Source organism: Neopsephotus bourkii, unplaced genomic scaffold (genome assembly GCF_033783945.1).
Source record: "Neopsephotus bourkii isolate Nb327-2 ecotype Australia unplaced genomic scaffold, CSIRO-AGI_Nbou_v1 NB_272, whole genome shotgun sequence".
NCBI lineage: Eukaryota > Metazoa > Chordata > Aves > Psittaciformes > Psittacidae > Neopsephotus > Neopsephotus bourkii.
Genome location: NW_026900781.1, coordinates 8,110,753 through 8,136,162, shown reverse-complemented (window position 1 = coordinate 8,136,162; position 25,410 = coordinate 8,110,753). Strand labels below are relative to the sequence as shown.

Sequence of the window (25,410 nt, the reverse complement as noted above, 5' to 3'; positions counted from 1 at the left end):
CTTTTCTCAGCAGATGTGATCTCTCTCCCCTCCATGCATGCACACGCAGAGTAATATGCAGCAGTTCCCAACCCCAGAAGCTTTGTAGCAAATGGCTCTGTTCTTTCCAGTCTCTAGTGGCCTGCTCCTGCCTGCTCTTCCTGCCTGCCTCTCCTTCCTATCCTACCTTCCTAGTCCCGCAGTTGACAGGGTGGAGACCCCCAATTCCAAACACACATGCCAGCACTTTCCTCTGAATTTGTGTGGAAGGTGGTTGTGCAGAAGTATGGAGTTACAAAATGGCATATAAAGAGGGGGGTGTGTTGAAGTCCTTACACATTTATTAGATAGATCTAAAAGACTTCATCAAAATCCTTGCAGTCCCATAAACCTCATGCACACCATTTGGCCCCACCTCAGGGAGCGCGAACCAAAGAAACCATTGTATACTGTCCTCTCCCCCCTGATTTGCAAAATACACACTGCTTTAACTTGGGAAAAACTCAAAACTGACCCTGAAATACAATCTTTCCTGACTAGTAATTGTCCATTAGTTTTACATATCCAAGGAATCGTCCTGTCATTAGAGTAGCCAACTGTATCCATTTTGCTTTCAAAGCCTGTTATTTTTCTTCTGTCTGGTTTCAGGAACCTTTTTTTGCATATCTCCCACACTTCTTTCAGCAAAGGTGATCTGCTCTGGTTATATTTTATATCTTCACGTTTTCCCTCTCCCCATCTCTTACCAGCAACCCTTTCACAGCATGAAGAGCATTTCTCCCTCGTAGGGCCAGCATGCTGCTTGGTTGTTGTCCACTAGCCAGCAACCAGTATTTTCCAGTGGGAAAATACTTCCCCCAGGAGAAGAAGCAAAGAGGAAAATTTAATAAAATTCACATTAGGGATTTAAAGAAAAAAAAGGGAAAAAAATCAATCCAAGGGGGAAATTCTCTTTTGCCTTTACCACCAAGCTTCCCATACAGTCTTAGCCTGGAGGTGTTCTGAGGCTTGAGGAATTTCAGTGAAATTTGCTTCTTTTGGAGATGTTTGGAGGGAGGATATACAATGAGAAGGTGATCATCTTTTCTGTCTTCCACCTCAAGCAGATCTGTGGAGGTCAGCTGATCCATAACAACAGGGAATAGAACATGAAATGTCTCACACTGTCTGACTTATTTTTCTCTTCTTTGGGTGTTGGTGTTTAGGCTCTCATCTCATACTCAGTGTAAATTTGCATCTCCACGAAACTGCCAAAAATGGTTATCTTTGCTGCCATCTAAATCTGTTTACGGTCTACTCCCTAAATCATTCTTTAAAGCAAAATGACTGATTTCCAAGCCCCTCCTCCTCTTCTGTTATTTGTAACAGGCTTTTCAGTCTGATGTCATTTAAAGAAAAGATCATTGCATTACTGCGTATTGCAGGATTCACAGGAAACAATACTAGAAGAGAAGGAACGTGGGAACTCTGTTCTCTCTCTTTTCCATTACTATCATATGCAAACTCTGAATGCTTCCAGCAAGAGGGTAGCCAAAGATGGGGTGAAAAGGACAGACCGTGTTCCCATTGGCAAAGCTTCTCTCGACTTCACTGAGACCAGGGTTTGGCCCATGCTGCATAGCATCCCAGGCCTTGGCTTTGACTTAATTGGCTCCTCATAGTAGAGTATCTCTGCGGAGGGAGGCAGCGCTTGCAGATAAGTTGGCTCTCAGGAGTATCCACCACAGTTATTGTTCTGCTTGCTTCTGGATACTTACACTTGCAGAGCTGATATAAGCACCAGTCTTGGGATCGCATGAAAGCAGGGCTACACACAACCATTTGCTGGTCTCTCCTTCAACGCCTACATTTTCTTCTCTGCCTGCCCTTATCCTCACATCCCAGTTGACTCATGGTGTTTGCTTCTGAAGTCTGATGGGTGCTTGAGTCATAAAGGTTGACACAAGGCTCTGACTCTTCACCTCCACAGAGTTCAGCCCTGTCTGGGAGCTGTAAAGATCTGTCTGCCATGTGTATTAATGGCTTTTAAGGAGTGGCCTAGTTCATTTATTATGCCTTAAGGTCCTGGAAACCACTGCTAAAAATCCCTGTGAATGTCAGGGGTACTGGAGGAGCTCTCCTATAACTCCAGGGTTTTGAGATAGAGTGTGTTGTCCTTGGCTCTCCAAACAGTAAGTAAACACTGTAAAAGGACCTTGGTCATGCTTTCAGAAATAAGGCACTGTAGCATGCCCTCCTGAGCACAGCTGCCATGGGATGGGTCCGCAGTAACTATTCCAGGAGCTGTTGCCTCCAGTAAAAGACCATGGTGACAATGACTGCCCAAGGAGAAGACCCTGAAGGCTGTACATATGCAATCTGCTCTTTCCAGAACGTAAGCTGTGGTCTGACATGATTGGCTAGTGGTGTAAACACTGGCTGAGAAACATGAAAGTCAAAGATGTGCTGGGAGAGCGGGTTTCAGGTTGTAATGTGAAGATAGGGTCAGAGGTTTCAACTACAGCTGGTGAAATAGGCTCCTTAGACTGGTCTTACCATTTCATTTTCCTTATTTCTCAGAGATGGATCTTCTGAGCAGAGATTAGAAGTGGGAAAACACAACAAATGCAAGATCCCAAATGCTGATCTAAGCACATAGGTGAAAGAAAGACTGTTGGACCAAGTTGCATTTGCAGGAAGTGTAACTGCTGTGGGGAGGAATGGAGGGAGACATTGCTTCAAATCTGTGGGAAAAGGGAAAGAAGGCAAGAAAAGGAAGATAGATAAGATAGAGGAATAGAGTATTGTTAATCAAAATAAAGAGAGAGAAATAGCCAGGGGCATTAGGGATGCAAAGCACCCCACACCTTATGTGGATCAGTACAGATTATAGCCTTTTCTTTTTCCTTACTTTGATATTTAAAACATTCTGCACTTGATAAATAACAAAAAAATACATTTCTTAAAGATGGAACCACATTCTGGTAGCAGCCAAGATAACTTCATGAAGACAGACAAATTTGTGTTAAATTAAAAAGTATATATATCATGCTAGAAAGTTATGCAAGATTCTATTTTAAAATCATCTGGTCCTAATTTACTAAATTTACTGCCTCAGAGCTAATGCCAAACTGCTACATTTGATTTATAGAAATACTTTAGCACATTTTTCCATCAGGCTATTGTAGAGTATATTTACTGCCTTTTTAGTAGAGTGAAAAATGCAGACTTCTTTAAGGGAAAGGAACAGTTTTGAAGAACTTATTGATAGCTTCTCACAAGATGCCAGGAGACATGCACATAGTAAACAATGCAGTGTGCTTAGGAACATTCCGCTCAATTTTCAGCTCCTCCACCATCTTTTTCTTTTCCCTTTGTAATTGGACAAAGCGATCCATCTGGTAAATGGATGTTTGAAAATGTCCAGTTTGTGCCAAACCACTTTTCTTAAGCACAGACTACATTTTTTTCAGGCAAATATTTAAACAGCAGCCGTACTGTGATGCATTGCTAACCATTAAAAAACACACAAACCCAGACAGCAGGCAGGGGGGGAGCTGGGGTGGAAGAAAGCTTAACAAATATTCCATTAAGAATCTATCTGAAAAGATCATGCTAAACAACACTCCTTCCTCCCATCTCTCTCCCTGCCATGGGTTTCCAAACGGGAAATGACCGCTGTGCTTTGTGTTCAGCAGTGTGATTGGATGTGTGCTTAACTTTATGTACATGGTCAATTCCTTCTTATTCATTTGTATGTGTGCGCTTTACTGAGCTAGATCCTTGATGAGTCTCTGTCCACTTGTGCAGTAAAATCGTGTTCTGGAAAAGTTATGTTTTTTTAGGATTTTGAGAAACCACCATAGTTTTTTTCTCCTGCGTCTATCTCCCACTGAAGATATCCACAAAGTTTGCACCAGATGCAATGAATTCTCATATTTATGGATATTGTATGGAGCTCTGGTTCAAGCTTTTCCCTGATTTTTGCTCATCTATGTATACTGATCTTTGGAACCCGGAAGTGCCAAAATACCACAGGTGGAGGGAATTTTTCTGGTATTTCCAACTTGAGTAGAGGTGGGTGGTATTAGAGATACTTCTTCCATGGTAAACTCAGACTACTTCAGATCTAATCTAGCAGACATACCAGCACCTCGTCTCCAAAAGTCCCCATGCAATTACTTGAAACTTGTATTTCCTGCTTTCATTTTGATAACTCTTCCCTCGTCCATCTCTGCAGCTGCTTTCTGTTGAGTCTTCTATTCAAATTCAGAGTCTTCTGAAGTCACACAACCAACTAACCAACTTCAGGGACTGTAACTTCAGCCCTGTTTTGAGTACATAAACTCCCTCCCATTTTAAAGATCAAATCGCTGAATAATTTTGAAGCTCAAGGGACAAATAATTTTTGCCTTGGTACAGCAAGACATCAGACTTTTAATGCCAGCTTAAAGAAAAAAAGCACCAGTGCTCTAAAACTGTCTGGTCTCAGTATCAGTAATTCCAGATGAGTTGGGTTTGCAGAGCAGAAGAGTAAAGAATTCAGTAAAGAATGAGGGGGGTGTAATCCCAGTTGTAGCAAAGCTGGCTCAAGTGCAGCTGTGACTCCACATTATCATCTGTTAGGTCTCAAGACAGAGGGTCTGAGACACATCTCAGTCTTTCAGTGCCAAAGCAAAAGGATGTCTATTTTGTACCCGTGAATGCCTTGCCACCATGTCTGCTTGTATCATCCCAAGATTTTAGGTCATTTCAGTTTTGTGTAACAGGTTACTAGGTTGTTGTGGGTTTTGTAGTTGTTGTTATGGTTGTTGTTGAAGGACTGTCATAAAAGGGGAACTGTGTGTGTTGCCCAACATGAAAGGCTCCTGGCTGAGAAGATTTCCTTGCAGCTCAACGTGTACAACTCCACTGAATCTTCTCAAATGGCTCTGTGATACAGTGACATGAAAGGGAAGGAGGGTAAAAAGGTCACAGATGGGAGAAGAAATGATTCAGCACTAGTTTTGGTGGGTTGGCATTTGTTTGCAGGTCAAAGTCAGTGTAAAGTTATAAATGTTGTTCTGTGTTCTGCTCTGGAAAGGAGATAACAGCACAAGACAAGCAAAGCGCTAAAGTCTAAATTTATATTGACATACCATGAAAATGAGACAATTGTGTGCTAGCTGGTTGAGGTCCAGGGATGTCACTTCCCATTACTATCATTTCTTGAGTAGCTGCCAACATTTGTTCGTTTTCACAGCCCCATCAATGTTGTAGAATATTCCTGGGACTGTTCGGCAGTCTGAGGAAGAGTGGAGCTTTGTTTTTCAGGAGCTAATCCCCTTAAACCACTTCCTCTTCCCATTGGAGTGAGGTTTTCTTAATGCCTTTTTATGTGTTTTGTTTTGTTATGTTTTGTTTTAATGACCAGTGCTCTTGGAGCTGTTTCCAGGTCTCCCTGAAAGGTCAGGCCTGCTTTTCTCTTTGCTTGCCATTCATATGGTGAGTAGCAAGTGCTCCTCTTTGCCCGCTTCCCTCAGGCTTTGAGGCTGCTCTGTTTGCTGACCTCAGTTCTCTTCTTTGAGGTTGGCAGTGGTTATTTCAGTATGTCAGTCTTTAGAAAATTAAAGAGTTCCTTAAAAACTTGAGAATTTATATCCCTTTTTGTTATTTATCACCACTTCACCCACATGCCTGGGTAAATAAAAAAGTGCATTGTGCATTTACATCTTTCAATCTTCTCTTTGAACAGCAATACAAGGAAAGACACCTGATGCAGAGAGGACTTTTTACACCTGCAGCTATGGACAGCTTTAGTGTTTGTTGTTTTCTCCTGCAGGGTTTGTTCTGCATTTTAGAAAGCAAAAACAAACACTCATGAATCATGCTTATATAGTCATGGTTCTAGGCTTCAGATGTATTGTATGTAAGCAGGGGTTCCAGAGAATCTAAAGTATATCAGGCATGCCATTTTTACAGATACATATGATATAACCACTTAATTAAACCAGGCATACATCCTAATGACTGCATCTGTCTTTGATTTGTTCAAGATCTTGGTGGTGCTGGGAACCTGCAACGTATACTGCACTAAGAAGCTGCACAGTTTTATGAGTGCCTACTGCCTCTTGGAACCAGTCCAGCTGATAAAGCTTGTGTTGAAGTAGGTGACGGTTGTATTTGTATGTGTAAGGTGATATTTCTGACTTACCACCTTTAGATGGCTTTATAGAGATCAATATAAGTGCTCACTATGAACGGTGTAGTCAGATACAGAAAAATCTTTTGGGGTGTGAGAAGATTTAACTTCATTTAAATTTAAAAGTGAGTCCATCCTTCAAAGCAGCAATTACCTCCTCTCTAATAAAGGACCTCTCTTGTTATAACAGTATTAAATTCCAAAGTTCAGAGCCAGATAGCTAATACAAACTGGATGAATTTTGCTTCCTTCTCTCTCCATTATTATTTACAAACAATTTGTGCTATTTCTCAGGTTGGCTGATTTATTTTCAAATTACTTTTTTCTCCTCATATCATGGCTTCATTTCATTAAAAAGTCATCTCTTGATTATTTTTTTTCCTTGCTATTCATGACTCTGTGATCTATTCCTGTTCAAGGTTTCAAAAATGAATTGATTGCAGAGTGCCACTTTTGAACCAGATGATTTTGAGCCAGTTTTGTTTTGAACCAGAACCAGTGCCACTTTTGAACCAGGTTAGAAAAAAAGTGCTGAGATGCTAATATGAACCCATCTCTGAACCACAGCTGCAACTGACACAAGCAAAGGAGTACTGGAGAAGAAGTTGGTTCATTTAGCTGTCTTCTTTATTAGAGGAAATAAGGGAATTATTGCATGCACTATAGTCTGCCAGTCATTTATTGACCACACTGTGGTTATATTTTCGTTAAAAGAACAACTTCCAGCGTTTAAATGCACGTTGACCTAGAACTATATATGGCAGAGATGTAATACACTTATTTGATCATGTAGTCCCTTGCATTTAAGAAAATTTACTGCATCATCTACAACATTTTTTTTCCTTTATGTATGTGGTAGGTCAGCAAATAAATGTTTGAGGGCTAGGCTTTCAAAAGTAAATGTGGGTCCACCAGGAGGGGCCTGGGTTGCCTGACCGTGGAGTCTGTGGACAGGTCTGTCTTACGGTATCCCAGCTGACATATAGCTGTAACTCCAGGAAGGCAGTGGTGTCCAATAGGTCCTATTGCATTATACCCACTATTGCATAGATGGTTGAGAAGTGAGTTCCTGATCCTTCTGAAGCCAATCCCTGAATTTTTGTGGGATCAGGGCCAAGATATGTGAATGTCCTGGCTTAGCAAAGCTTAGCAACGGACAACTGCATCTCTCCTGTCCACAAATGCATTTATTCTGGCAGACACCAGATATGCAGAGGAGAAAACACATAAAATAATAATCATCACCTCTTCAAAATATGTTTGAACTATTTCCACATAAAGTATCGGTCCAGGAATTCTGGGAACAGGAGAGATTTGGTAGTCAGAGTAATAGTAGTAGAAGAATCCATGCCAATTTCTGATCCCTAAAGTTCAGCCAAGTAAAAGTTCATGCATTGTGAAGTTGTCACAGCCTGCTTGCTTAGGTGGCCATGACCTCTGCCACTTTTGTCCTGTAAATTCAAAGTGGCCTCTTCCCTGGCCCAGTAAGGAACAGAAGATGATTCATTGCAGTCAAGCATCTCAGAGCTCAAAGTAGCCAGTAAGTTTTCCCTAGGACTTCTGAAAAGCCGGTTTATTTGATGGAATGCACACAGAAGGTGAAGATACAGAAGGAAACTATTCTCTTATTTGTTTTCTGTTTCTACTAGTTTGTGCTGTACATAGACACAAAAAAAAAAAACCCACCTAAATCCATTACCGATTCAGTAACTTCTGCATCAGTATCTTGCTCTCTGCACCAGCAGTCTTAGCTACCTTGCTAGGTGCAGAAACAAAGTATGTCTTTCTGGTTTTATAGAGTGAAATTATGCTTCACACTCGGAGTTTCTAGGTTGTACGCTTGCATTCAGAAAGGATGTGGTTTTTCTGTTCTGTAGGTTTCAACACAGAGCTGCACCAAAATGGAGTTGGAGGAAGTTTGCTGCATAGTGCCAGTTGTGACAAATACTTCACCATAATTCTTCACAAAAGGATGAAACCCACAGTTTTAGTCTTCTGAACTACACCTTGCCTGCTGGGAAGGGTAGACTCAGGTTTAACTTGCATGGTGGGCACAGTAGGACAGTAAGTAGTAGGCCAGAGGGGACAAATGGGGACATGCAGTACAATGGTTCTCATCCAAGTGTTTAGTAAAACCGTCCCTTACTTGTTCTTTGCTTTGGCTTCTGCTCATATTGAAGGTGCCACCACAATAAATCTTTAAACCTCCATGGCAAGTACCTAAATAGACTTTGCATCCTGTCTTGACTCCATACCCACAAAACTGTAGAGTACAAGGAATCTTTATATGCCACCTTTTCACTTGCCAAACATCTGCTAGGTCCTTGTCAGTGCTTAAGGGGTCTAGCCTGAGCCCCCTGGCTTTGAAGTCTGCAAAGGGCCTCATTGTGCTCACAGGAGCTACTTCCTGCAACTAGTTCTCATTCAGTTACGAGAGCAGACTTCCCAGGAACATGGAAGAAACGTAGGTGGGGATATCTGCTCCTTAAACCAAATGACAGGGAGAAGCAAATGCAGTGGTTCCTCTGAAACTTTTCCAGAATGGCTCCACTTTTCTAGGAATACAAGGCTAGTTTGGCAGGGACTACCGGTGTCACTGAAGAGCCTTTTTTCATTTCCTCTTTTCCTTCTGCTCCATGCTGTATCTAGGAATAATGTATTTCCTACTAATGTTGGCCCCTTATACTGAAAATGCAGGAAGACAGGATGGGAAACAGCATTCACATAGGTCCTAGCTAGTGACTGCAGTGTATCAGGTTTTTGGTATATGAAATGAAATGAACACAGTATCCTGAGGATACTGAGACAATGGCAAATTGTCATTCTGTGTATTCAAAATGTTCTGTATACTGCAGGCAAGGGTACTGTCGCAGGTTGACAAACAGAAAAGCAACCCTTGCTTTTCTACATGACATGGTTTTTCTGGTCATTATTTAGTTTCTGGGAAAAGAAACAACATGCTTGTGTTCTGGGGTATTTCCACCTGATTTCTCTCATTGTTTTCATGCACAAAAAGAAGGTGAAACCAGGGGGTTACAAGTCTGAGGAACTACCCCATTTCTAGTTATGAAAAGAGTACAGATGTTATGTGACGGTGTTTTATTCACTTTGTCTTCTAAGATTTAAACATATTTTCCTGAATTTTTAAACGACAGAAAATAAAACCTCTGTGATAATTGGGGGTTTTCCTCTTTAAGAAACAAACAAACAAAATCAACCAACCAACCAAAAAACAACAAACATGTAAAGAAATGTAAACTCTTGATCTACTTCTCTCTCTTCCAGGGAGCACTTGGGCTGCTAGTACCTCTCACTTCTCTCTCTTTTTACGAGTGTCTGTTGCTGTAAACACCATCCACTAGAATCTGGGTAAAAACTTCGTGTTTGTTGCTCATCATAGCTTTGCTTACAGCTGAACCAGTTCATTAATTCACATTAGCAAAATTAAGATTAAGGCTCTGTCCTAGTACCGAGCAGAACAAACAGTTCCTGCTCTCTCTGGTAGTGCTGTAAAGGACCTGTCTGTTGTGAGTAAGACCTTGTCTAAACTCCAGGCTGCCATAAAGGAGGTAGCTAGAAGGATTTGCAGGACACTGTAATATCTGGAACTCATCCACAGAAATGCAATAAAGTATTTTTAAACACATGAGAATCTTCCAAATCCTTGGAAATCTGAGTAGTTTGCTTTGAGAATGCCCATAAATAAAATATCTCCCAGGCCTGAAAACCACATCTGTTGCCAGAGTTTAATCCCAGATACTGAAAGTGCAGAAAGAAGCTGGCTTATAAGGATACAGGGGTACTCCTCTGTGCAGATAGATCATCTCCTTTTGCAAAGTCCCCAACAAATGCCCAACATTTTCAATATGCAAAATCAACTTGCAGCTGCATAACTGCTACAAAGGAGGTTTCTGCATTGCAAAGAGATGGTTTTCTTGGAGGTATTGCTTTATGTAGACCAAGGGCTTTGCAGGCAATTCATAATTTCATCTCACTGGACTAGACTATGGATGAGTTATCAGCCTTGGCTCCTGGAAGTCGTGAGTTGTGAGTTTCTTAAGTTCAGATAAATGGTAAACCATGCACATGGTGAATATATGCATGTACATGCACAGAGTGTTATCCCTTCAGCTTTCATTTCCTTAGGAAAGGAGGCACGTACACCCCACACACAGGTGCACAGAGATACAGATAAACATTTTGTAGATTGAGTTAAGAATTAGTTTGACAAGTTTACCACACTGTAGTGGTCCCTGAAGTGTCTGGTTGCACATTTACATAGGTTGCATTGGTAGCTGACTTTCAGAACTAAACACAAGGGAATATGTGTGGTTGCTGTAACGCTTTCAACATACGTGTTACTACAGATCTCTACTTTTCTATATGTTAACCAGACTTGTGGGTTTGGTAGTGCCTTTGCATAACTTCTATTTGTGCAGCTGAAAAATCTCTTCCTGCGTAATTGAGTTCTGACCATTAAAATCAGAACCCAACAAAAAAAGGTCAGCCTTTAACAATCAGCCATTATATAAAATGTCCGCGTGTTGTTTCCTATTCACTCTCTAGATAACTAGGATGGATTTTCAGGTGCTTTTTGGCTGACAGTTAAGACATGGTCATTGCATAGTTTGTGTCTGTACTGAAGTATTTTAAACCTCAGAATGGTTGCTTTTATGTGATTTCTTCTGTGTAAGGAAATGAGGGTCAGACTTTTCCATTGGTTTCTCAGGGATAAGCTCATTCTGTTGCTACTGGTGTACATGACTGCACTGAGGTAGGACTGAATTAGACTGTTCAACTAATGTTTAGTTCCTTGGATCCTTCCAGCAAGATGGGCGATTCCCCAACTATTCTGTAGGATAACAATGACAACATTTTTTTTTTATCAGCCAGCAGATAAATGACAGCTTTCCCTGTGCTCTGGAATGTCATTGTGGTGGCCTCTTTCACAAGTTTTGTCAGCTTAAGTAAAACAAATACCCTACTCATTTGCCTAAGGTTACAAAATAACAACCAAGCATTTACTGTTGTTATAGGGACCCATAATTATTTATCAATTACTGAGTATGCAAACTTATTTTGTGTACTCAATGGATTTAGATCTATTTTCATTCTGGTCTAATTAGAAAGCTACATGGTAATCTCCAGCCTCAGGCTTTTCCTATCCATCATTGAGTGATTGCTTAGCTTATCCTTTCAAAATAAACAAGGAGCTGCCACATCCACAGCAATGTTCCAAAAGGAGGCCCCATACACAGTGATATAGCATTAAGAGGTTACTTCTTTTTTTTTTAGCAATTCCCTTTTGTTTTGCAAACTTGTCTACTAACTACTGGCTTCAATGAGAAGAGTTCACTTTGAAATTTCTAGACCAAGTTAACATTTTCTTTCAAACATGGTGGGAGAGGAAGAAAACGAATTTGAAGCAAAGGTTAGTTGACTATAGGACAAAAGAAGCTAAATTCTGGGAGTATAAAGTACTGAAACAGGTATTTGAATGAAGTTACGGGCTCTCCTTTCTTGTGTGCTTTCCAGAACATGTTAGATAAACATGTTGTGATTAGCCTAGGCATATCAGACCCTGCCTCTGGGCAAAAAATTATATTAGATGATCTCATAAGGTCTCTTTCAGCTCTAGTTTCCTAAAATTAAATTCAAATTAGAAGCACAGGAGGCTGAGCTGTGCAAGTCACTGAACTTTACCCACTACTGCTAGAAATCAGAGTGCCCACCATGCTCTGTAAGAGCAGACCCTCCATTTGAGAGCTGTGCCACTGTAGGAGGAGGTAGACATGGAGATGAGAGGATGCTGGAAGTAAATCCCCAGGATGGAGGCTGTGGGCAATGCCAGTCACAGTGAGACACTCCCCTGGCCTCTGACACTGGCAAGGTATTAGAGGAAAAGTTTGAATGAAGTCTGTCCACTCTTTCCTAGGAAAAATGAAAATTGGCTGAAAGAAGAGGTATCCTATGGTTTGCATCTCCTGCTGATGAGCACCCGATGTAACCGAATGTATGCTGGAAGGCAGCCCCATGGCCAGCTGCCACATCCCAGGGTAAGCATCCATCTTTCTGGGCCACTGATCTCCCTTCTTGCTTCCTGCATTATCTCTGTCCCAGTTTAGGTGAGGGAACAGAGTGAAATGAGTCCATCCAGTAAGACAGTGGGAGGACCCCTCCAGGATAACATGTAATGTGGTAGCTAAGTGGCCCCCTAGGAGTTTGAGAAACCATCATCAAGTGCCTGTTTCCAATCAGGCAAACAAAGATGTCCCAGAAATAAGATACAGCCTTTCAGCCTTGGTCAAAGAGCAGCACAGTCCTCATAGCCTCCTCTTGGGCATGGGTTTTGGCATGGTTGTCATGAGCAATCCTGCTGTAGGACCCATATTTAATGTGCATTAGGCACAAAACAGTTTGGAGCCAAATAAAAGAGAAAACAAGGTTCAGCGTCTGCAGGCTGAGGTGTGGATTCTTGGGATGCAAACCACAGGCTTTGTGCAGAACATGGCAATTAGACACTTAAACCACCCACACAATCTCATCCCATCTAATGGTGTTTGTCTGTTTATGTTTATGGTTATATTTGTATTTTAGAGGGAAAAACAAGCAAACCTCTTTACCAAGAGAAAACATCCCATTGCACAAACCAATTTTCTGTCAGGAAGAAGGTACTCCGTGTGATACAGGTGGTCATACCACCTGATGTGCAGCCAGGAGCGCAGCAATGATGCTTCCATGTGAATTTGAGTAGTTTTAAAAAAAAAAAGTTTCAAGCTTCATCAAAGGGCAGGTGGTCATATATTTTTTTTTTATGTATACATATCTTCACATTCACTGTTGTGTGTATGACAACACGCGTGTTTTAGTTGCAGGATAGGTCTGCTTTTTGATCATGGGAGAAGCCAGAGCTGCTTGTGTCCATTTACAAGGTTATGTAGTCTGACTCTAGCAAACAGTCAGACTCTGTTTCTTTGTATCATGTTGATATTTCCACTCTGGGATATACAGTGGCTTTAGGACCTCAGGAAGAGCTGTTTGTGCAAATTATCAAGCAAACCAGTGGTATGTGCATTCCGAGGACTCATAACTCAGGCAGAAAGAAAAAAAAAGATCATCAAATTGCTCAAAGGAACTTGTTTAGGGTGGCAATTTCCTTGCCATATTTCAGCGCTCTGTCTCCAGCTATTCAGGCTGTCTGAAATGAATCACTTTTTTCTTCCTGAACAATGGAGGATGTGTTATCAGTTTGTGCTAACTGTTTTTAATCCTCCTTTTCCATAAAAAGAAAAAAAACAAACTGAGACTGTTTCTGTTGACAACTCTACCCTACCAACTAAACATGCAAAAACTGTCAGTGGGCTTAAAGTAGTACCTTAACCAGAAGTCCAAATAGCTTGGCTGTTTTACCCACCACTGGAATGGAACGCATGCTACGTACACAAATCAGGACTCACATATAAAAAAACATCAGTAAGAAGTAAGATCCATTCTCCCCTTTAATAACTACAGATTTCATCCTACACTGGAAGGCTGCTGAGTCCAGGCTCCTGTTAGGTGGCCTCATCCCAGACAGTGGTGAGCCCATATAAAATCACAACCAGTTGTGGGCTGAGTTTTTTTTGCCAAAGCTGAATATATTTCCCTTTGAAGTACTGTTGGTGAGGATCATGCTTTATTACACATGGTGTTAACACCAGTTCAAAATCTGAACTCCTTTTTCATATTGAAATAAGAAATTGTGTCCACGAGAGCTTGAGATCGGCTTTTTCACTACAAGCTGCAACTCTTTTTTTCCTCAAATGAAATAAAGGCACTGCTTGGGAGCAGAAGAGCAAAAGGATGTTTCTAAGCTAAAAGGCAGGCAGAATAAGCTTGGCTTGTCACGAAGTTGCACTGAATTTGACAAATGAAATTTCATTAGAAGTGCAGGGGTGGTTATGAAACTGACAGTAAATAACTTTCTCCCCAGAGTCTCACACTTTTTCCAGAGTCTATTTTCTCTTCAGACTCCATTCTGCCAGGGACAATATTTTAAAAGCAAAAGAGTCAGAAGTTAGTAGATAATAAAGGTCAAATGTATTTTTTCCCGGAGCTACTGGAGTTTATGCCATTATTTTATCTTTTTCCCTCCTTTGCACTTTCTCTCACAATTGTTACCACTAATGTGTCCAAGCCAAGGCCATGAATCTAAACAAATGTGGAGGTGGTTCCAGAGCTAAATTGTGTAGCTGACCATTTTCTCTCCAATGACCCAAAGCAAAACCCAAGCTCTGTGCTGTGAAATGCTTGGAGCTGTTTCAGACCTGGATCTGAACTTCATGGCTGATGACCCTCTCTAGTCATCATCCTTCAGTAATTCAAAATATAAATTAAATGCACATCATCATTCATCCCACTAAACCACATCTGTGTGTGAAGCTACTTTTGCTCTCTCAGGGCATTACAAAACTATGAAGTATCTCTCTTCCTGGCTGTGACTGAGCAAAAAGGGCTTCTTTGTCTTCTTTCTTGCTGCTTCTGTAAGGAAGGTTTTCTACTCTTTTGGCTTGGGGATGTAAGACACTTGCATTTCCAAACAGGAGGCTCTATCATGACAGTTTGTTTTCTGTAGGATTAGATGTTGAATTTACTCTCTTGTCCCACCCTCACTACTCCTCAGAGGGAATGTGGGCTGGGAATAACCCTGAAGCAGCTTCTTTTGCACTGAAGCCAAGGCAGGAGGTCCAGCAATGGTCCAAAGTGTAGGAACACATCTTTCCTGGACAGACACTGTCACTTGTGATTGACTGAGACTGGCTAGAAGGAGCACCCAAACTCTTTCACAAGAAGCTCCCCCACAGTAACACAGCCTGTATCTCCTCTTACAAATGGCCTTCTGAAGGACACCTGGTTTTGAAAACACACATATCTGCATCTGTCTCTGTTGTTAGATGCGATTTTGATCATGCTTAGAGATGTTTTGTAAGTGAACTCTTTTCTAACCTACATGCAAAGAAAGAGTTTTTCTTGGTAGCAGGTAAAACCAGGTTACAAAACACCTGTTTCTGAAGTGCACAGCAGTCTCCAAATGGACAATTAATGGAAAAAAAGAGATGTTCTCAGACTCATTCTCTACTTTCCTTTTTAAAACACTGAGAACATGTGTTTTGGGCAGAATCCTGCTGCTGTCAGAAGAGCAGAGATGGGATTTCAGCACCCTAGTTTGGTTGATTGTTTAATTTTCTGGGAAGCAAGTTTTGTGGATCACACACTTAAGCTGATAAAATCAGCAGAACTTTACTACCTTCCCTCACCAGGCTATGTCACTGACGTAAATGGAAGTTATTACACTGATAGTTTATGGGAAGAGGATTTAGGTTAAAGAGATAACAGAGCCCCAGTCTTTTGCTCTTCCAAGTTTCCTAAAGCTGAAAATGCTTGCAGAAGTAATCTGAAGAGCGTATTTCCAGTGTAGATGAAGTTGGAGGACTCAATTTCTTGGTACAACCTCTGTTTTCTAGAACTGGAATTAGGACTTTCAGAAATCACTGATAACCCAGATGTCTTGCCACTGCTCTTAGTAGAAGTCAGTCCTAGATAATGATCCACAAATACCTTTAAATTCGCCTCTTTCTCAGAGTGTGCCATGCCAGCAGATGATTAATACATTAATCTTACTGCATTTGCAGCTGATTCTTTACTCATTCTCTACCTTGAAGATTTAGTCACGATCATCTACTGTAAGATCTGTTCTTACCCATAAGAGTGTAGTCACTTTTGAGTGGGGGATGATCTAAAATAAAGTCTTGCAGATGATAGTGCACAAAACACCACACACAGTTGCACACAACGTACATGATGCTGCCAGCAGTCCTGCTGCTTAAGAGCAAAAAACATCTTTCATGAAATCTGAATCTGCAAGTTGATTGTAATGCGATTGAGTAGGCTAATAAATGTCATACCATTGTACAGGCTCACACAGGAGGCAGTGCTAACACATTCGTTAAAGGTACCAAATTGTAGAGATTGTGTAACAGAGATATACTTCTTAGTTGTGAGAAAGAACAATTTATTTATGCTGCTTATTATTGAGAAATAATACAAAATGGTTCGCAGGAGAAAAAATTCCTGTTACATCACTCATTATTCACCATTGTACTGGATAGAAGATAGCTATGTGAAAGAAAAATCTGGAGAATTTAATTGAGCTAAATTTGCTAGATTTGATGGAAAATACGTGCTGCATACCACCCGCTGCAAATCCGATTTGAATTTGGTCATCAGTCAGATGTTAGACTGAAATGTACCATAATATTAGGGAAGGTCAGAAGAATATTGAGGTTTGTATTTGAAAGATTACAATCTCTGTCAGGCATTAACTACTATAGCTGCTAAATATGGCATTATAGAAAGCATTTTGCAGCTGGATTCAGTAACTCTCTGAAAACATTCAGAGAATGGAGGGAAAAGGTAAAGAAGTAGGTAAGTGTGCTTTTGGCATTTCTGGGCTTTATGAAGGTATAACTTTGTGGGAGCAAGGATGACAAGGGTAGCACTTGCAGATGTGAACTGGGGGGAGTCTGGAAGACGGCTCTATCAGTCTGCTTTGGTGGAGTTTATCTGTCCCAGCAGTAATCTGGGTACCAGCAGGTATTTGATGGCTCTGCGATAGGCGTAGATTAGAAGCCACTAGAAGGGCTATAAATTTTCAGGCTCAAGGCTTGAACTGATGTGTAACCAGTTGAGACTAGGGACAGGCTTCTCTTTTGGGGAGACTGCTGCGTTATTTGTTAGCAAGGCAGCTGGATTACATGGACAGTTATTTGTATCAAATACAGAGGTTCCTGTGTACTCTAGCTGTCAGGGTGCGGAGGAAAGCTTTGTCAGATGATGAAAACACACTGTAAAAGACATCTGCCACTGACTTCTTGAAATAGCTGTATATATACTGTATAGTTAATGCTGAGAACCAAATCCTTAAGAGACCCTACCAGTGCTGTCTCTTGCTTGTGAAGGTGCTGGGGCGCCTGTTGTTTGAGTAGCAAAGGGGCAAAGCCAGAGAATGGGGAAATATGATAGCAAAGAAACCAGAGACAGGCTTCAGAGACAATGTTCCGCAGTGGTATAATGGTATTTTGCACTGTTTCCAACTATGCTCTGGGAGCCACTAAAAATTTGTGAAGATATTTGCTTGATAAAACCCCCACTGCTTGTTTTAATTAGCTTGGTCTCATTTTTAATAGGCACCAGATGAAAATTGTGAGTGGGATCTTGTATGTGTTTAGGTACTAATGCAGAAAAATGGGCCTGACAGAGCTCGAGCTTGCATCCTGGTTATTGCAGGTGTGGGTAGTTCTTGGGTCTGATCTGGCACAGCATAGGGGGAGTAACACGAACCAGTTAAATTATACTCGGGGGGTTGGGGCTATCTTTTGTGTTTCACTTGAAAACTTAAACCATATAAAAGCCATTTAGATTTTTTTTCCTCATCTCTGTTCAAGGCTGCTGAGGTCTTGTGTTGAAAGCAAGTAACAATTGGCTGTGGTAGATAGCTTTTCTATTAGATAGTTAAAGCATGTCAGCAATCTTTGGCTGACAGCAAACAAAACAAGCTCCTCTCGTGTTCCCTCACACGAAGCCTTTAAGTCTTGCTGACATGCCTGGAGTTGAAAAAGCCAAGGATGAGCTGGGATAATAGCTTGTAAACATAAGAGTGTGGCCACACCTTGCAGTGTCTACAGCCTAAGGGAACAGATCTACCAACCTGTATCCACCCTGAAATGCCAGGAAACAAATCATTGGTAATAAAACGCAATGGCTGTTCTCCATCTGCAATCAATTTCTGTTTTAACTAATGATGTTAAGCAGAAAATAGCCACAGTCTTCTCTTATTAGGTTCTTGAATAAACAATGGCTGTAGCTCAAATACTTCATTAGCAGGGAGGGAAGCAGCTATCAGTTTCTTTTTCGGGTGTCTGTAGTTGCTAAGGTTTGCATAGCTGTGGACAGGTAGGAACAGCCCATGTTACTGCCACTGCCCTTTGCTTGCATGATAGAGAGAAACATATCTTTGTTTTCATGGCCTAGACAACTGTGGTGTGCTTGTAACAGCAAGGCAAGCTCTGCAACCCTGTGAAAAGAGTCGGCCTTTCTGCTGGTTGCAAATGGCTTTGGGCTCAACCATAAAAAAAGTCAAACAGGGTCTGGGAGCAGTTCTGGGTGTCTGGGGAAAATCACAGAGCCGGGTCTGTCTCTAAGCTCTCAAGCAGAGAGCCTGAGACAAGCTGCCTTATGTGTTTCCTACCTCCCCTTGAGCAGGCTTGGGGTGCAACTGCTGGTGGCATTGCGGTCCCCTTGAGCAGGCCAGCTGCATATGGTCAAGATGTTTTTTCAGGCTCAATAGCAGAGAGAGGTTCAAGATGTAATGCTGGGATTGGGGCCAAGTATGAAAGTTCTCAAAAGCTGCAGGTGATGATATGGCTTTGATTTGACTCGCCACAAGCTGTACAAAGATAATACCTCCCAGTTTTTCTAGGCTTTTATTCACTCTTCAACTTATTCACTCTTTAAGTTGTTTTTTTTGGTGCCATATATAAATTAAAAAAACCATCTCTCTCAAAGTGGAAAATCTGTGCTATGTATGTGCACAAGGCTTGGCTGTTCTCTTACAGCAAAATGCCATGCTGAATAAATAATCATAAGCATAAGGAAATGTCAGGAATGAGAGAAGGGAGAAAAAGAATAAAATAAAATAAGTCTCCTGAAAAATACTTTCCCAAAAGATAATCAGACATTATGGGCAAAACCACTGTAATTTGAAAGGCAGACCAATGAATCCATGTTCTTTAATGGCATTCTAATGCAGCCGATAAGAAATGCGTGTATTCATAGGACTTAAATAGATGATAGATCCTCTCACTTTAGGATTAAAGCAAATAAAGCCTTAAGGTAATTTCAGAAAGCCCCCTCACTTGTAGCTTGCTCTTTGTTAGTTGAAAAGAAGAAAAACACTCACAAAACAATTCCTGGAGGAAAATATTTATGTTCATTTGGGGCAACCCAAAGCCTTTCATTTGTTTTTGTTTTGAAAGGCTAATGTTTACCCTGAGTCTGAGCCTAGCCTGCAGGTGTTGTGCCTGGCCCTATTAACCTGCATGGGCCTGCTCACCCATTTGTGGCTTCCAGGGTGGGCTGTGCTTGGCTTACCATTTTTCGTTTGCTAGGTGTGTTACAGATCCATCTTTCTTGTGAAAACCCACATATTTCTGGCTTGGATTAAGTTAGAGAAACTGTGAAAGGAAGGGGTTTTACTTTGCTCTGATTTTCCCTTTGTGCTATTCAGTGGTAATGGCTTCAGTTAGATCAGAATTGAGAAGAGCAAAAGGGATTTCTCCCTGGCTGCTTCCGTCTGTGAAAACATTGGTTCCGAACATTAAATGTTAGTACTGATCTAGTCCAGCCCATTCTGTATCTGTATTTAGCTTGCTCTTCTGAATCCCCACAGAATAGTAATGGTGTTCATGCAATAGGGGTTTATGTATAAATGAACATCCAAAATTTGCTATATATTGCTACAAAGAGAGTTTACTTAGGCTGCTGTTTGTCATTCACATATGCACTGTGGTAGCCCTACACAACAGTGAAACATAATTACTAGAGGCTGTTTTTAATTGGGCAAGCTAATATTAAGAATTGTATGAGGAATCACCGTAGGTGGAACAGCTCAGCCCTTAAATACTGGGTTACTCAGCAGCTGATGAATGTGTCATCTCCAGGCTCTCCCTTCTGCACTCATCCTTGTAACTCTGTGATGCCTTCTCAGTTTGGTTAAGGATGCATTAATCCATAATCCAAACTTCAGTTAAATCTCTGTATCTCTGGTTTTTATTACTCTCCAATAGGCTGGAGCTTGAGATGTGCCTCACTTGCACTTTGTCATACTTGGAAAAGAGAGAGGACTAAGTTGGCTCAAAACCTGTACCTGGATGCAGTCTAGGAGTTACTGGGTTGGATGCAGGAATAAAATAGAGCAGGCTTTGGCTTTTTTCTACACTTTGCTTTGTCTGCCAGCAGCTCCCGAGGCTACTCTGTTGTGTGAGGATTGTCAAGGGGCGGGCTTCTCACTTATGAGTTGTCCCTGAAGCCTTTCTGCTGCACTGAAGAACAGCAAATGCAGGAGCTGCTCCCAAGGCCAGGCTATCTTGAAGGATTCCTTTAGGTAAACCATGGCCAATGTGTGTTGATGAACTGCTTGTACAGCAGATGGAAAACAAATGGAAAGCATACAAACCCCTCTATCCATATTTTTGTGTATTTTCTGCCTTCACTTCTAATCCAGTCTGGAGGTTTTTTTATAAAAAATCCAAGGGCTAAATATCTTATTTCAAGATTCATTATGAGGTGCTCTGTTTTTCTTACTGCTTCACTGGACACTAAACCCAAGTTTCTCCGTGGTATTTTTTAATAACCTGAAGCTCTGTGTGCAACATTTGTGTAATTTGGTGTATTTCATGCAGCTGCTACTTCAGGCCTTCATCCTCCTGTCTTTCAATGGGGAGGAAAATAAACCATCTATGTCAACTCAAGGTAGAGGTTATAAATGGAATGCTATGGCCCCCATGAATGAAAGTATTATTCATGGGGTGAGATGTAATCCCCCAAATCCAGGCTGGGAGAACTGCTGCTCAGCTGAGGCCACTTTTAAAACCTTTAAGGCAACTTGCTTTCCTTGTAAACTAGGGAATCAGGTATAAATACATTTTACAGCACCTTTACAGTTCAAAACAAAACAAAGGATTGAAAGGTACTGTGCTCTCTTGTCAGCTTTCACCCTCTTTACGTGGACTTCTTCCAGCCCTCCCACCTTATCTTCATGGGTTTTAATGCAGTTATTAATCTCAGTTTCCCTCCTGGCTTGGCAAGGGGCTTCCTCCCTTGCCAGTCTTTGGTCAGATGATACTACTGAAGCTTGATTCAGAACCTGTTGCTGACGGGAGCCTTTGATTAGCTACTGTTTGGAAACCCTAACAATTAGGCAGGGTGTACATGTTCAGCTGAAAGCCAAGGATCTTGTGCAGAAGGTCAGGGGTGGGATGATTTGCTGGGTGAGTGTCACAGGGCAGCTCAGTTTACTGTAATGCAAAGCATCAGGGGTGTGTGCAGTGAAAATCCCCAATGACACATTGAGAAAGGACATCCTCAGGAAAGGCATGTGATGCTGCAGCTGCCTGCACAAACCAGGTGGGTTGACTTTGTTGCCTGAACTGCAGAAGCAGATAAAGCACTGAAGGCTGACTAAGAAATGTATAGCTTTCTATAAATAAAAAGGATCCTGAGATACATGCAAAATCTAGGCGCTGGAAGGGCACTGTAGAAACCAATGTGTATTTCTTAGTCTTGTGCTCCAGAATAATGTATTGTGAGCTGGCAGTGCTGGAAGACTCATAAGGATAAAATATTAATGCTGTGTGCTTTAAGGTGCTGCATGTCAAGAGGGAGGTAGTTGATTCAAATGTAACTTCCTTGGGGGCCATCTGAGCCTGCAGACTTGTTTCAGCTTGTTTCAGCTGTACTTTGTAACTCAAAATGAGGACAATTTAATTTAGTTACACAGCTCCTCTGAATCCAGGCATGGGCTTGGCTTTGCCAAAGAGGTTGGGTTGTGCACAGAGGGAAAAACATTGCCTTTGCCCCACTGCCATCCAAGCACAAAGATATGTGGGCAGATCTTAGATGGCTGTTGTTTGGAAGGTGCTAGTGTTAGCTACAAATTTTATTTCTCAGGAAGGGTGAAATTTATCCTGCCTAGCTGAGATGTTGAGGGCTAGCTGTCTCCAGGGCTTATTTCAGTGTAATACAGTTCTACTGACTGTGGGGAGGACAACCTACGCTAGTTGTCATTGTTAGGTGAGGTGGATACTAGTGTCCTAGATCTTTGGGTGCAGGGCTGGCTGGAGAAATAAAGCACTGTAGCACTAGCAGGATAGCCAAGGATTAGTGCTTCTGTGTGTGAATCCCAAATACAGAGCTTGGGGATCTATGGGAGGGGATGTCTGTATGGGTGGACAGTGAGACAAATGTGATTGCCCCCTTTCTATTAACTAATTGAGGATGTAGTGATCTGGTTCCTGTTTGGTGGGTTAGGAGATGTGTACTTCACCTCTGCTGGGAAGCACTGCAAAGCAGAGACTTCCCTTCTCTCTTTCCATGTGGGCACTTAGGCCCAAGTACATAATGGTGGTTTTGGTTAGTTCCTAAGTGCAAGAAAAGAACTGCATCTGAATCCTGCTGTGTCTTCCCAGGCATGCTCCAGATGCAAGCAAGCCTAGGTTTCTTATTTGGCCTCAGTTTATACTTTCCTAGAGAGAAATGAGGAGGATCTGCAGGTAAGTCCTGACTGGAAGAAAGCAAAGTCTGCCATAAGCATCTATCTGCCTGCCTTTAGTAGCAGGAAAGAAGGGAAAGTTTTTGCTTAACAGAAGAAAGTGCATGCAGCCTTGCTAAATGTAGGGAGTCACTTGCTACCTTTCAGCTCCTGCTTACTCCTTGTGATTTGGCAACACTCCATTCTGCCCACACAATTTCTTCAGTGTAACTGGGCTTTGCAAAACCCTCCTTAATCCAACACAGAAAGTTTTTATGCAGTTGCATCCAGCACAGTCCTATTTCACTTGTTTTAAATGAGAAAGTTAAATCTCAGTCTAGACGGAGTGCTCTGTAGCTCCTGCGAATTTCGCACACAGTGAGATGTAGCATCTATGAATGTGTTTCTCATTTTCCAGACAAACCCAGGGGATCTGCACCCCCTCCCTAAAATTCCTGTCTCTGCAAGATTGCCTTGTAGTCCTGATTTATACCTCAATAAAACATGTCATGAGAAGGAGAAAATGCTTAATTGTGTAACTGACATGACATACTCAGGGAATATTTTTGGTGGTAATTTATGTATTTATCTTCTTTAAGAGGGGTACAAAGACCCATGACTTTCATTTACAGTGAGAATAGTAAAAGATGAGGAGAGTAAATGTAGTGAAGGACAAGGAGTAATCCTTTAACTAGTATGGCTTCTGGAAAAGGACTTCTGTTAAAAGAATCACTGAAAAACATGAAGAGATGCAGGTTGCATTTGGAATCTTAAGGGGTTTCAAGGAAAACTTTGAGATTCCTCCTGTCCCCTATCAAACCAAGTCAGAGAACAGCCTTATATTAGGCTTCTTTTCTCAAAGCAATAAGAAGTGAAGAAATCTCCTTTTATGTTGCTTATGAAATCATTGATTCCAAGTTCACTCGATTTCTTTAATGCAGGCCTCTTTCAAAACTGTGCTGTGGTTTTCTTTTAAAATAGTTTTCTCAAGGGTGAATACGGTGCTGGAGATGAAGAGGTAGATAAGCAAGCCTGTCTGCAGGCTTTTGATGCAAAGTTTCTACTGGCAACCTTGTCCTACTGATGACAGGCACCCTGGCAGCACCTTAAACAAGTGTTCAAGTGGTATATGCAAGATAAGAAGACTCCAGGATATTTAGAAATGGGTTCATTTCTGGGAGGCTGACATGATTTACTTAATTACACCGTAAATGTAATATCTTTTCTATCACTTGTGTAAGGATGTAGGTTCTAAGACTATTCTTTGGGGGGGAAAGCTAAGGAGCAAAATTAAGCTTGTTGTTCAGCCGCAATTTGGTCTCATTACTGATAAAATGTTCATTATGGCATGGAGTTAGTGTTGACATGTGCTTTGTTCTGCATGATGTGACTCTTGCCTCAAGGGCCATCTAGATTTCAAACGCTGGAGAATAGGTGCATCGTAATGCACAGACATGCCTATACATTTGCATATTAGGCTGATAGAAAGAAGAAATACTTCATAAATATGCAGGTTACTAGCATTCTTATCTCCTTATCTTTTACTGTCTTTGCCCTGAGCCTACTAGTTGCCTTACCTGTAGTGCTGCCCACATGGCAACATGGCATGGGAACTATGGTGTGGTGGCCCAGCAAACAGGGAGCATGAAATGGGAAACTCGTGAAGGTTTTAAAATTGTGGGGTACAAGGCCTCCTAAAATGTCTTAAGTTGTTTATAGAAGATGCCGAATTCTTCCTGTTGACATGAAGAAATTTCCTTTAAATATGAGAAATGATCAGCACAGTCTTCAAAAGTGCTTCCTGAATGGAGAGATGGACAAAGTTGCTTACATCTTTTTACATGGATTCTGTACCTCGTTGTGCTGTACCAGTCTCTGAAACATCATTTACTAGAGTTAAGCCTCCCTCTTCATCACTGGAGAAAATCTTCCTGGCAGTGTGTTTAGTGAAGATGCATTTACTGCCAAGACTTACAGCGTTATCCCTACCCAGGATACCAGCTTTTGCTAGCTTTGGCACTAAGACTGGTTGTGACCAAGCCTAAGAAGGAGTGCTCTGCCTGACTTCTGAACAACGTGGGTGTTCAGTCAACCTATAAGAAAGAGTATTTTCTTGCTGAACAGAAAAGAAATGCAGTTATGCTTCTATCAAAACAGCTTTTGACTTTGTAGAAAGTGAAACTTACCATTATCCAGTGTTTTTGGCTTCCACCTACAGTATGTTAATCGAAGGAACACAGGAGCTTTGTCGACAGTGGTTATCTCCATAGAAAATCCAGCACTGTGGTTACACTGGCTGTTTTTTGGTCTTTCCCAGTTGTAGGACTTCTTTTCACTTGCAGGATTTCTTTGTTCCAGATATTTCTTCATAGATCCAAGTTGTTTTTGAATTCTTCTCTGAAAGAAAGGGTCAATGAGACAGATGAACAAAGGAGGAAAAAAGTCTTTCACTTTACTTACCATTCTGCCAATTCAAACAGTTCTGCACTGTGCCGGGTTTCCCTGCACACCTCTCCAGATGGTGCATGAGACAGACCCCTGGTTAAAACTCTGATTCCCTCCAAAATATGATTAAATAACTTTGCCACTGTCAGCGGTATGTGTTTTTAATCATCAACATAATTTCTGTTATATTGCTTTTAAGGGCTGAGGAATTTTGGCAGGTATCATAAACGGGTGCATGCTGCATGGCCTTACTTTACTGCTCCCAATGCATTTATCAGGAAGGCTGATATCCAAAGTTGTTTAATAGCTCTGGAATGCTTATTGCCAGAAGCATGTTCATCTGCAGCCTAATGTTGCAGCTTTGTGCTGCAAAGGTCAACAGACCTCATCCAGGGTAAAATCAGCTTCTTTCTGGACTTCACTGAACAAACTTTTAGAGAAAAGCAGCTGGTAAACCAAAGCACGACCAATCCACAGTTGT

At 41.4% G+C, this 25,410-nt stretch overlaps 1 long non-coding RNA gene across 1 annotated transcript; it reads right to left on the bottom strand.

Annotated features, from left to right (window-relative positions):
- Nucleotides 1-11,822: 11,822 nt before the first annotated feature.
- LOC133208391 (uncharacterized) lies at nt 11,823-24,967 on the bottom strand. The gene is made up of 2 exons (XR_009724354.1): nt 24,671-24,967; nt 11,823-12,070 (listed from the first exon to the last, which is right to left on the bottom strand). It is a non-coding gene; the product is annotated as an uncharacterized LOC133208391 (long non-coding RNA).
- Nucleotides 24,968-25,410: the final 443 nt, after the last annotated feature.